Here is a 13,427-nt window from a genome sequence, read left to right as displayed (position 1 = left end):
ATAGTTTATTTATCTAGGTGAATAGAAGGATTGCATTTTTGGCCCACCTTAGAATTATACATGTTAAGTAACTTGCTCTGGCTAATGAACAATGAATGGGAGTTCCAAGCGTCACTCAAAGATGAAGGCTTCATGAGCCAGTATGTGATTTGACACATTTCATTTTTCTGCCTTGACAATTATAGTGGAAAATGTTGAGATTAAGTCTGTATCAGGTTGGGCTTCTGCCCACCCCTGTTGTGCAAATATAAGCAGGAATTAAACCTTTTCTTTAATCCACTGACTTGGTGGTGGTGTTTGTTACTCAGCATAACCTAGCCGATCCTGACTGATAAATCTAAGCTGTTATAAACTAAACTGAAAAACTCCAAGCCTTCCCACAGAAGCATTTGCAATGGCAAGCTCACCACAGAGAGCAGGACAACATGTAGGTAGATTCAGTAGTAATTTTAGGAAGGACCAGTATGCATTCTCCATTTCTTCTCCAAAATTTACCAGTTAAATAAGCCACCCCTTCCTGAAGGAGTAAAGAGGTTAGAGAAAGGCCATGAGTCACTCCAGAGAAAGTTCCATCTTAGACACATGGTTCCATGAGAACGGAGATTCTTCTTAAACAAGGAAGTAATGCATTTAAACTCACTGAAGGGATTTGAGTTCTCCAATGAGAAGTATTGTAGCTCCCTACCCTCCTACTTCCTCCCATCCTTTCTTCTCCTCTCTGCTTCTCCTTCTCTTCAGATTGTGAGGATGAAGTGTGCTGATGGACATGAACATGTTTTGGAAATTGCAAAGTGCTACAGTCAAATTAGTCATGATTTCCTGTTCTGTGAAATGAATACAACATTCCCTGCCCTGTTCACCTCCCAGAATTGTGCAGAGTCCCATTTAGATGGGAGGATATAAGTACAATCACTTCATAAATTTTAAATATCCCCACTTTATTCACCATTGGCTGAGAGAGGATCTGATTATCTGAGATAAGTTGGGGTTAAGTGTGAAAAAGACCACTGTGAATATATGTTTAATCCACAAACTTCAATGCAGCTCCTGTGACTTACAACAGTGATGTACTGATCTCCTTCTGTTGACTCTATGTCCACCTATCAATTTGTCTTCATGTTCAACATCAGGCAGGACCTCTGAGGACCTACTGTGTGCAAAGCCTCTCTGCCATCTGTTGTTGAACATGTGAGATAAGCTGGAATTAAACCTTTTTTTTTTTTGGCCCCTGAACTGTTGCTGTGTTTGTTACACAGCATAATCTAGCCTATTCTGACTAATACATCCAGTCAGTCATAAATCAAGCTGTACAATTCAAAGCCTTCCCTGCAGAAGAGTTTGCTTTGACAAGAGTAGAAGAAAAGAGTGCTGTTTATTGATCCCATAAATTCCCAAAACTGGTTAATAGAGCTGACTGAGATGACTCGGAGTTTATACTACACTTAGGTCTTCTGAATTAGTACATTACCATTGGCAGCACACAACCTTAGTTAGACGTCCTAGTAAAGGCAATGATCAGCAAAAGAGAAGAAAGAAAGGATGGAAAATAAGTTAAGGGAAATTTCAAGGCTGATCGCTACATGAGGCGGTTTTCAGTTCCATGTGTCATTTTTGGCAGCCACAGGTAGCTCTGTAACTGAAGTTGGATTTCTTTGCAACAAAGGAAAATAAAACCAATGCTATAAAAATACACCTGCCCCTCTCGCTACCAAATGAAAAGAAACTGGACTGACTAATCCAAAGCTCTTTTTGGATTTCATATCACTAGTTCAGTGTTTAAACTGGGGAAAAGGTTAAGAAGCATGTTGCATTTTCATCTGCTTTTGAAGTTCTCCTGAGAAAAACCTGCAATTTTAAAGGTGGATGAGGTGGATGAAACACACACACACACACTCCTAAGACGTGAAGAGAGACTCATTAACATGGATAAGGGTTGAGAAAACAAAGACAAGGTTTGAGCCTTAAAACCAGAAAGGCAATGAATCCACTCTCACCTAAATGCATTTGCTAGATGTAAAAAGTAAACATGACCCTTTCAGAGCTTTCAGAAATGAGAGCCAATCTATCGCAAATAATATGGAAAAGAGAGAGGATCCAACGTTTGTTGAACACCTACTATGTGAGACAGGACCCTGTATGCCTATGAGCCTCACTTTCCTAGAAACTTTTGTAAAACACTTGTTATTTGATGGACATCTGTTAGGAGTTTTCCATCTATCATCTCAGTTAATCTCATCATGACTCTATATAGATGATCTCTCTTTTCAGGCGAGGAAAAATGAAGCTCAGAAAGTTAAAAGAACTGTACTATCCAGCCAACCAGCAAGCTGGGAATGTTAAAGTTTGAATCCCAAATCAGGTGGACACCAAAACCCAGGTAGTTTCCACGCTGCCAAACTTTATCCATGGTGTCCTGCACTGTGGATAAAGTTCTTTTACAGCATCCCTCGGCTAACATCTTACCAACACCAGAGCTAACAATTTCCCATGAGAAGCTGGATCCCACAGGATGAACGGAATCAGCCTCCTTGCAACTTCCAGTCCTTGATCCTAATGGAGTCTTCTAAAACAACACAGAACAATAGTCATTTCTAGACTGGAAATAGCAATTTAGCTGCTATTCAATCTTCACTAGGATATTTCCTGAACCCTTTAATCATTAGTTCAATGTTCCTTTAAATGTGACGGCTGTAAAGGGACCACGCTCTGTTTTGTAGAGAGAAATGTGCCCATTTAGTTCTCAATCATTCCATGAGTATAGCATTCAGATTTTAACGTTTCGCTGTAAGATTCATAAAACAAATTCTTCACCACTTAAGACTTCTCTGTTTATAATGATTTGCATTTCCCAATTGCCAGAGAAGTGATACAAGCTGCGGTGAAAAAATGACATTTCACTGACACACAGTGGACAATAAAATGACATAATTATGTCCAACATGCATGAATATTTCAGAACTATGCCCAGAGAATGCTAAATAAATCCTTAAAATTCTGCCACTGCAGCAAGCTTTCCGTTCTCCTACTTCACTCTACTTTCTGCTCATAGGCTTTTTAAAGGAATTTTGCCAGGAGAATCATGAGGATACTTCTTGTATTTTGTCATCTATCCTGTTTCTGTCATTCTCTAAGGAGCTCATTGGATTTATCCCTTTGACTCCCATGGATTATTTATTAAACACTTTTTTTTAACGTGTGAATTTTAAAATTCACAATTTTGCTTTCTCCCACTGAGAGAAAGCAAAATTATTGCTTTAAGTGGTGACACAAATACAGGGATTTTTCTTTTCTTTTCTTTTAATGTTCTTACCTCATTATGGACCATTGACCCTGTAACGTAAGGGGCATATCTATACCTCCAGCTCTCTGGCAGACTTTCTGACATGCAGAAGACCTCAGTAAATGCGGTAACTAAACAGATTTATGGGAATTCCCATTTGCTATAGAAAAGATTCCTGCATGACGGGCAGGATGGGGCATCGGCACCAGCCTTTGAATTTCTAAGATTCCATAATTTTCAAAAGAATGGAACTTGGGCACTGTAAGATCATCAATAACTCCTGAATCGTCCACTGTCTTTCCAACAGAATTTAAATAATTGTTGGCGACGTTTAGAATGTCTGGGATAAAGCGGCCTCTGCCTGTGTCTTCATCTCAACCATTCTCACACTTGTTCCTGCCACATCACCCCCACTGGCCTTATTTTAAAGTCCCAAAGGAGCTGAGATTTGCATACCACACGTAGGGTTTGCACAGGACGCTCTCTCTGCTTGAGTGCTCTCCCCTACCCCTACTCCCCCAGCTTGGGTTACTTCCTCACTTACAAACTCTCACTTGAATCTCACTCTCCTAGAGGGACCTTCCCTGTGTAGCCCCTGCACAAGACCAAGTGCATAGCAGGTCCTTAATAACAAGAAGCTGAATTATCAAACTGTTACCAACCACAATGTATATTATCGTTACTTGACTAAGTAAGAGACAAAAACATAAGCCATGCCATTGAAGAATCTTTACATTAAGGCTAAAACCAAAAAGGATTTTTGCTTGCTTTGATGAAATAATTTTTATTCTGGGGTGTATTTGTGTAACATCTTTTTGTGAGGAGGAGCTAGTTTCCCCTTTTATGAAATCTTAGGGTAACAGATGGGGTCATGGGCACGTGTCAAAATCAAGAGATCTAGAATACATGTGAGTTTATGACCACATTCACACCTAACTGCAGCTGGGACTCGGAACAGCACCAGGGGGGGACAGTCAAACCTATTCTCGCGATCTCATTTAACAGGAGAGGAAACAAAGAAGAAATGAGGTGAATTTGTGGGTGCTTCATCAAAGGGGTAGGACCTGGAGAAGCCAGATAGGGTGCAGCTCTGCGGAATCTTTGGTCTCTGGACTTTTCTTTATTACTTGTCAATCACTCAAGAAGAAGGGCAGTGCCAGATGCCCATAGCAGCAAGAAAGAGGTAGGTGTTTGCAATCCCTCTAGTCTTCTTGATAGGAGGGTCCGTAACCTCAAAGAACGGCTGCCCGTCCAGGGTTCAGGTTCAAATGATAAATCATTCTGAGCAACCAGGAGAGCCCTACCTTCTACCTTCAAGTACAGGCCACTCTACAGTTGTTGAAAAAGCATATGCGGAGTCAGATGAAACGAACTCACGCCCAGGGTCAAACTGGGGTAGGGATGTTATCGGCGCAGTGAACAGCCACCAACTTTCAGAGTCTGAAAATAACGGAAGTTTGTTCCTTTTACACAGAAGTTCTGTTTCAGGTCAGCAGGGTGTTCTGCTCATTATAACCACTTAGGGACCCTGGCTGATGGAGGACACAGCTCTACATACACTTCCAGGCTTACTACAATCCTTCAGGGTCTGACACTGTCCTGATAATGAAACACTTCCACTTCAAAATGACACACAGCTTATCTGTTCACAATTTTGGGGTCAAGTCCAGTTACATGACAATACCTACCACAAAGGAGTGGGGATGTAAGATTTTCCCAAGTGCCAAGAAAGGAGAAACTCTGGAATATTTTAAAACAGACTTAATAATTACTATAGTCTGCTTTTCCAATGGCAAATGTTTCTTTCTTTTTCCTGCTTATAAAACATATGCATTCCCAAACCACCAAGAGAGGTAACTCAAGAGAAGCTCAGCTCAAGAACTCAAGACAGCTCAGCCACTCACTGTGATCAGCTTGAAGTCCAGATATCTGACTGGTTCCCTTCTTCATCAAGTCCAGAGGTGGTTCCCTTCATTCCACAGATCTGAGCTAAAAATATGAATCAAAAAGACACATTATCAGCCCTTATACAATAGAAGAACATGCACAGAATTACCACAGTAAACACTCCCAACCACAAGTGGAGGAGACACAATAGCTGTTCTGTCACAATTTTGAAATCTCACTGGAGAGATGGGATAAGGTTTCCTCTGCAAGTGGAAGACGTTCCCAGACGTGTTTCTTATTCTGCTCCCTGGATGGGCCCCCCCTTCCTTTGTCTTCTGTGGTCCATGGGCCTCTCATGGTCCATTTCCTGTTAATGGAAATGAGATTCATCCATTTCCATTAACTTCCTTGGGCCACATCAAAAAGTGGGCAGTGGAGAATGTGTGCCTCATGTGGTGGCTGAGCATCTTCCTTAGCTTCTTCCCAGCTTACGAATTTGAGAGACTTAGTGTTATTTTAAATCTCAGATGTAGACTGTTCGTAATTTATTTGCAGTGCTACTCACTTAAAATGTTAATAGCCTTCATATCTCTTTGAATCCAGACATTTCTATATGCCAATACTACTCTCACTGCTCCTTTCTGGATATACTTCTTAGATTTGCTGTCTTTGTTTGCTTGCCTCCTCTCCCTCCACCCCCTGCAACCTTAATTACAACAACTTCAACTTACGAGGCTTCCGTGGGCAAGCCGAAACTGTCCACTTTTTCCCTCTGAGCCATTTTCTGCAATTGAATGCATTTACTGGCCCCGAGCTCTTAATTACACCCTTCCTCTGAAACAGCTTCATCGACTCAGAGATTTTAACAGTGGCTGTGATGGCCGTTTCTTTCATTTGATCCTTGCTGCAAGTCTTAAGTTTTCGCTGGCCTTTGTTATATTCAGTGACGTTCTCCATGACATCTTTTTATAGATTTTATTGGAAAACAATTTCCTTTTTTAATCCTCTAAGTCCCTGAACTTTCTGAGTCTCTCTGTTCCCTTCTCCTTAGAGTCAGTTCTTCGATGAACTCACCCCTTTCTTGTAGTATCTACAAGCACCTGTATCACTTATCAAGTCACACAACATAATGGTGATGATGACAACCCTAAAATCTCAAGGCCTCGCCCCAAGTCCAATGCGGATCAACAGGGCATCTCTTCATTGCAGCCTCTCAGGGCCCAGCTGGTTGCAGACACCACCTGTCACTGCAGAAATGGGAAGACACCATAATAAAGGACGGAACGTCCTGTGGAAGTTTCCATCCAGGGAAGATACAGGATGCTTCTGTCCGCGCTCCATGACATGTTTAACTTCATGGAAGCAAAGAAGCATGACACTGAAGTGTGACCTTTAGCAAGAGAATCAGAAGAAATACCCAGTGACCGACCCTAACGGCCACGACACCCTATGTTGTTAAAACTATTCAGGAAGATTCCTCTTCCATTTGTTCATTTTTTTTGCTATTGTTTTTCACTGTACCAGTCAAGGACATTCAATTTAGAGGGTCACCAGACTGAGAAAACTGTATACATATACTGTACACCCTATTGAAGTACACAGGCTCTCTGTTCAAGGTGAGCCTGGGATTTGGCCACCAGCTGGAAAGCCTCTCTCTACTCCCTCCCCAAGACTTGGGCTCAGGGGGGCAGCAAGATTTGTCAAATAAAAGTGCTAAATTGTACACCCTGTCACGAGGCTCAATCTAAAACGAGGATCCTGACACAGATCTCTAACCACAGCCACGAACTGAGTAATGTTTTCTCTGACCATGACCATGATTGTGACATCTGCAGTTATAGGATCTTGAATACACTATTAAATCATCCTTTGCCTCAGTGTCCTCTTCTGTAAAATGTTATGATCAATTGTACACGCTCACAGGTTTTATCTCTTTGAATGTCTTTAAGATATTTACGAGATACCAAAGGCTATATTTATATTAAGCATCATCACTGCTTTCAGTAATAGTACTAACGTACTTGCCATTTCTGTTGTTTGTTGACCTTGCAGAACAACAAAGACAATTCTGATGGGTAAATGGAAGGAGAGATTAATATCACCCTCAAATTATTTCACTCCCTCCGTTTATGAACCAGCAGAAAACCTGTTCCTAGGGTCAGGAGTCTTCCCAAGTGTGTTGGTGGCGGAGGGTGGAGGGGATGGTTGGTGGTGGTGGTACTTATGTTTGCACAGACAGCTAGAATCTACATTTACACTACTGATGGGGGGTGGTATCCGCTTCTTCCGGCCCTAATTCCAACATTAATATTTAGTACATATGTAGAAGGATTTTGGAGCAATGACAGCTATTGTTATAATCTATAACAGATTCTTGAAAAAGGCATTCTAGCTCTGGATGAAGTTAGGGATAGCCTTCTATCTGGGATGCTTTAAGTTGAAGCTTGCCTAGAAACAAAGCTGGGGAAGCTCATCTGTCAGGGCCCCGCACAGATGTTACGTTCTCTTGAAAACCTCCCATGATTTTAAGATGGTCTCATCCTTGTTTATCCGAGAGGCACAGGACACCTGTGCTTCAGAACATGGCAGCTGCGTCAGACTCCCTCAGCTCCCATGCGGGTTGGCTAGTCACTGTCTGTGTGGCCTTGGACACATTATTTAACCCATGCTTCTCAATCTCCTCATCCATATACCACTTGGCATTATATTATCAGCCTTATAGGAAATTTTGTAAGAATTAAATACTATTATATATGTAAAAACATGTAGAAAAATACCTGACAAATGGTATACAGTCAATAACTATTTGCTATTTTTCATAGCATGGTACTTCAAATACAGTATCATTTATATGCCTACATACCTGCTTTCTGTATTCAGACTGCAAGCACCTTGGCATTGGAGAAAAGTGCCATGTAGCACTGATATAAAATACTATCAATGGTAATCATTTTAATAATGAGAAACTAGTATTAATTGGACACACACCCCATCCTAAGCATTTTCAGGTGATTTATATACAGTATCTCATTTAACCTTGTTAATTTTGAAGCAACTGAGGCTCAGGTACTTTAAGAATCTCATTCAGTTGGGAAGGCATTGTGCTGAATGGTGAGCCTAGATCTACATGACTGTAAATCCAACACTCTTAACCACTAGACTAGATTATTTCACAGTATGCAAACTGCCTGTCTGACTTACCCCCCGTCCGGAACAGCATCTCACACTTAGTGAACCTTCCCTAAATGTTTGTAGGGACTCCTGGGTTTGAGGAATGGTGATTAATTGTGATTGCTTAAAAATGAATTACTAAGCATATTTTGAAGAGTTCTTCCTCTCTTTGCCTCTCATCCTGTATTTTTTTTTCCTTCCTTCTAAAATTCATATCTGACCCTATTTCTCCTCTCTTTAAAACCTTCAATAGCTCCATTTCTCACCAGACAAAATCCAGTCTCTTAGTTTTTCATAGTTTCTTTCCCTTCCTGTTTCAGCTTGAAAACAAAGCTCAATGAAGAGAATGAATAGAATGAATCTTGGTTTCAGCTGGTTACATAAATTGCCTCATTTCATCCTCCAAAAACATAACACCCTTTCCAGCAGGACAGGTGTTAATACTATTTCTGTTTCACAGCTGGGACGACTGAATTCACTTGGACAAGGTTACAATACTAGTAAGTAGTGGAGGGAAATGTGAACTGTGGGGATCTGGCTTTAGAGTCTGCGCACTGGCTATGAAGCGGCCTGCGCTGGTTGGATGGGACCATCTACAAGGGAACCAACTCTCAGTTTAGAAGTCAGGAGCACTTCCCTAATGAAGTACGCCCAAGTATGTTCACAGAAGAATCTGACCATGAGTAGGAATTCATCTGGTGGAGAAGACATGGAACAGAATTTTAGCTAGAAAGAACCACATGTGTGAAAGCTTGGGAGAAGAGAGAGAGAGGGAGAGATGTATTTCAAGTCTTCAGAACAATGGCTATCTTAATGATGTTACCCAATATACCTTTTTAATTGAAGCTTTTTTCTCCCTAATATTATCTCTTGATCCAAATGTCTACATGTACAGGGAAAATACGTGCCCATATAGACAATACCGTATTGGACAATCTCAGTGGGCCATGGACATTGTTGGCTAAATTCATATTGCTTGTAAGTGGAAACCAGCTGTGATGGTTCACAAAGGGAATGCGGTTACTCCTTTTGATTTGATGAAATAATCTGAGTCATCTTTCTCTGTATCTTTCCAACACCCCAGCTTCTATAATCTCCCAGCCGCCACCTCACCTCTTGTCCCTTTTAGGTCTGGCTCCCTTCCTGACATCCCTGTACTTTTATGCTCCACTGAGACAGAAAAACACAAACTCAGCTCCAGCAGAAAGCACAAATATGGAACTAGAACAACACTTGCGTTAAACGCATTGAGTGTTGCATGGTCTGGGACTTGTGGAAGCATCTGTTCAGCCAGGCTTCTGGTTGAATTAAAATGTACTGAAGCCAGGTCAGCAAAATCTGGTTATGTTGGGCCTTCCTCAGGGATGGGGAAACTGCATGCAGAACAGAAGCCTCCATTAGGTGATTTTCCCTGAAAGGTTTATTTCTGTCTTTATGTATAAAAAAAATACGTACACATCATATAGATATATTTAGTATCGCTAATGATATTTCAGTGCTGATCAGTTAAAACTTATCAGTTGTAGCTTAATAATAAGTACCACGTAATCAGCTGCTTACTGAACATCACCGTCCCACTAAGGTTCTAAGAGAAAGCCCGTTTCCCTGAACTCCCCCTCCTTCCCATGTAAAGGAGTCTCTCCCCCAGTAACACTCCTGGCTTCTGGCAAGAACCTTTATTCTAAGACTCTCCCACGGAGGATAAGGAAGTCATTGACCATTGGGTAGCAGAGGTGGGTCTATGTTTCTCCATTACTTATAGATGATTTATTACAAATTAGTAAGTATCAGGAATTCACTCTGTCATTTCCTCTCCACCCAGTGAGTCTGTAGGGAAGTGACTGTGGATCATTTGCCCTCTAGGCATGATTCCAGGACCTGAGGAGGGTGGGGCAGCATAGCAACGGGCTTTAGCAAGTCCATTTCACATCACAGTTAGACAAAACCACGTTGTTCACAAGTTTTAAGAGTAATAAATGTAATATTTTATCTTAAACCGGCTGACTCCTGGATCTATTTTCCCCTTGCATCAGAATTTGGGCAAATCTCCTTCGAACATACGCATATATATTTTTTGTGACATATACAATGTATACCATATATAATATATACACAGTACACATACATAGAGACACACATCTTAAATTTATAATGGAGAACTTACATATATGTGTGTATAGGTGTGTTAAATATTCTATAGAGGTTATATCACAGATATAACTTTGAATATAAACTGATGAATATAATTTTTGAATATGAATTCTTGACATTAAGATTTAATTATAATAACTTTAAGGAAATACGTATTATAATCATTTTACAAAGATCGCTGCTTAAGCTAAGAGACCCGAAGCAACTTCACCGCAATTGTGCAGTCAGTCAGCTGACATGAGAACCCATGTTTGTCTAAATTCAAAGCTTATGCTCATACCCAGTGAAACCACTTCTTAACAATTACTCGGCCCCTTTTGGAAGCCGGGCTCAACTGTTGATAGGTAGGGGAAACTGGATCCAAATTCTGGCTCTGCTGCTTATTGTCTATGTGATTTGTAAACCAGGAGATCTTAGGTAAGGTCTAGTGTGGGAAGAAACAAAGAGAAAAGAACAACCACCCTGGAGGCCCTTGGTAATGAAGGCGCATTCTGTCCATACAACCGCGAGGAATTCAGCTTACTAAAGAATTCTGGAGGAGGGAGAACAGAGGTATCCTGGAGAAACTGTCAGGATATAAGACTAGAAACCAACACTGGGACTTGACCATGAGGGGCTTTGAATTCTAGGCGAAGAACTTTGGACATTGCATTTGCTTGTTAGTATTAATAATAACAAACCAAATCCTATTTGTCAAATACTCCACTAGGTTTCTTTTACATTATCTCTAGTTTTTAAACCAACCCTAACATGTAGCTGTAATTATTCTCACATGATTGGTAGGGGGACTGAGAATCACACCTTTGCTGAGAATTCCTGACAATCTGACAGGCGAGCAGTCACGTGATTTGAGGATATGAAATGGTTTTGTGAAAACTGAGACCTCTGAGGTCAACCTTGAAAAATTGGAAGCGTTTGAACATGAGAATTCGAGGAGGCATCAGCCCAGGCTATGGGAACAACCTAAGAGGACACATGGGGATGAAAAATTAATAAGGCACCTGAGAGTTTGGGGAGGGCAACAGTATGTCACCCTGAAATTTCTCTGTAAGGTGAACCAAGAAGAAAACTTGCTCCAACATGTTCTTCTGAGTCAATATGCATTTCTTCTTCCCATCCTGAAATCTAGGCTCCATGGAGGGATCTGAGGAAGGTTTCCTATTACTGAATTGGATGAACATCTTACAAAACAGCTGTATCTTTATCAAAAGACAACAGAACATTAATTTCTCATCGGTCTTGGGAACTCATGTAAAATGTATGGGATGATTTTTAATTTTCTCTAGTGCAGGTGGCGCACCGTGGTGGGGGTGGGGGTGTGGAGGGGAGGGCGTTTGTAGCAGAATCAGTTAAGTCACGCAGACCCGTGCAGGGAATGACCTTGCTCGCATGCCGAACTTCAGGCGGAACAATAATGAGAAGGTAGCAGAACTAATCAATTTGGAACAGGGCCCATTCCCTCCACCACAAGGGCCACTTAGAATGCAGGCGGTGTCCTGAGCTTTTCCTCAAGCTTGCCCTTTGAACACAAACACAGGCTTTCTCTTACGTAACTCAACAGAAAATGTAGATGCACCGTCCAAAATCGAAGCAGAAAGAGTCTCCTTGCCAATGTAGCTATTGTTCTTTTTGATACCCTTTTCTCTTCTTCGAAGTCTTCTTTATTTTTTTTTCAGATGTTATGAAATATTTAGGGCATCTTACTAAACTCCATCCCCTTGATAACCCCCATAATCCCAGAGTGCTTCATAAGCTCTTGTAGAACATTTGTACCATCTCTCTGAACAAGCACAAGTTTCCCTGAGCCTCATTTTATCCATCAATGAAATGGAGACAAAACAGTTAAGGTTTTTGCAAAGATTCAAGGGGAAAACGCGTGAAAGTCCATTTATGACTGTGTTTTAACCCTCTAGCCCAGACACATCTGCTTTTGAAATGTAACTTTAGCACTAACTTGTTCCTCTTAGGCAAGTTTCTTAATCTTTCTGAGCCCTGAGTTTTGTTTTTAAAAAACAAAAATACGTCTATCTTGTGAAATTGCTGTGAAGATTAACTGATATAATATTCATGATACAAATATTTAGTTAGTTGTTATTCATCTCTGTAATTTCCATAGCTCTTTATAGGGTACATATTACTTGTACGGTACTGGCATCTTTTAGGGATTGAAAAAAATAATTCAATAATCATAAATTCAGGCCAAAGGTAGTTTCTTTTAATATATGCGGTTCCATCTGTGTTGTCGATGAATGTATTTTTCACCCACATGGATGCTTTTGTCATCAGCGCCGTGGGAAGAAGCCCAGGAGACCCTGCCTCTCCTGAATTCTGGAACCGGGAGGTCTAAGAGGCGACCAATGCCTGAGAGTTAGAGGGCACCGAGTGCTCCAGTCAATGGCAAGGCTCAGCCACACCCAGAGAGCTACTGCGATATGATGAGCACAATTGTCCCCAAGATCTGCTAAGAATATGAATTAGATTGTAAATAGCAAATCTTCTCTGCTTCAGGACTTTCAAACTGTGACATTTCTAGACAGGGACAAAGTTTTGCAGCAAACTGAAAAAATGCAGTGCCGCTGTCCACCACTAACAGTTGGCGTAGTGGCCTCCACAGTGTCAAGCAGAGCTATGAACAAAACGGTGTCGCAACAGTAACGTTTTAGAATGAAACATAGTTTGTGACAGAGGACTTTCAGCACCTAAAAATTCTCTGGGAACACACAGACTTTCTGGATCTGTGTCAGAAGAGTCACATCTCCATCAGGAACAAACGGCAATTACATCTGCTTTTTAATTTCCATTTTTCTGGACTATTTTGTGCTTCTGTGTTAATGTAAGGGATAACAACAAGCTTTAGGAGGCTGAGAGGGCCTGTCAACACTCACACAGTAAGATGTTGTGAGACCAATCAATCACCAAGTCCAGTCGCTTAGGAGAA

This window comes from Camelus bactrianus, chromosome 4 (assembly GCF_048773025.1).
Source record: "Camelus bactrianus isolate YW-2024 breed Bactrian camel chromosome 4, ASM4877302v1, whole genome shotgun sequence".
In the NCBI taxonomy this organism is placed as follows: domain Eukaryota; kingdom Metazoa; phylum Chordata; class Mammalia; order Artiodactyla; family Camelidae; genus Camelus; species Camelus bactrianus.
This window is presented reverse-complemented; position numbering follows the sequence as displayed.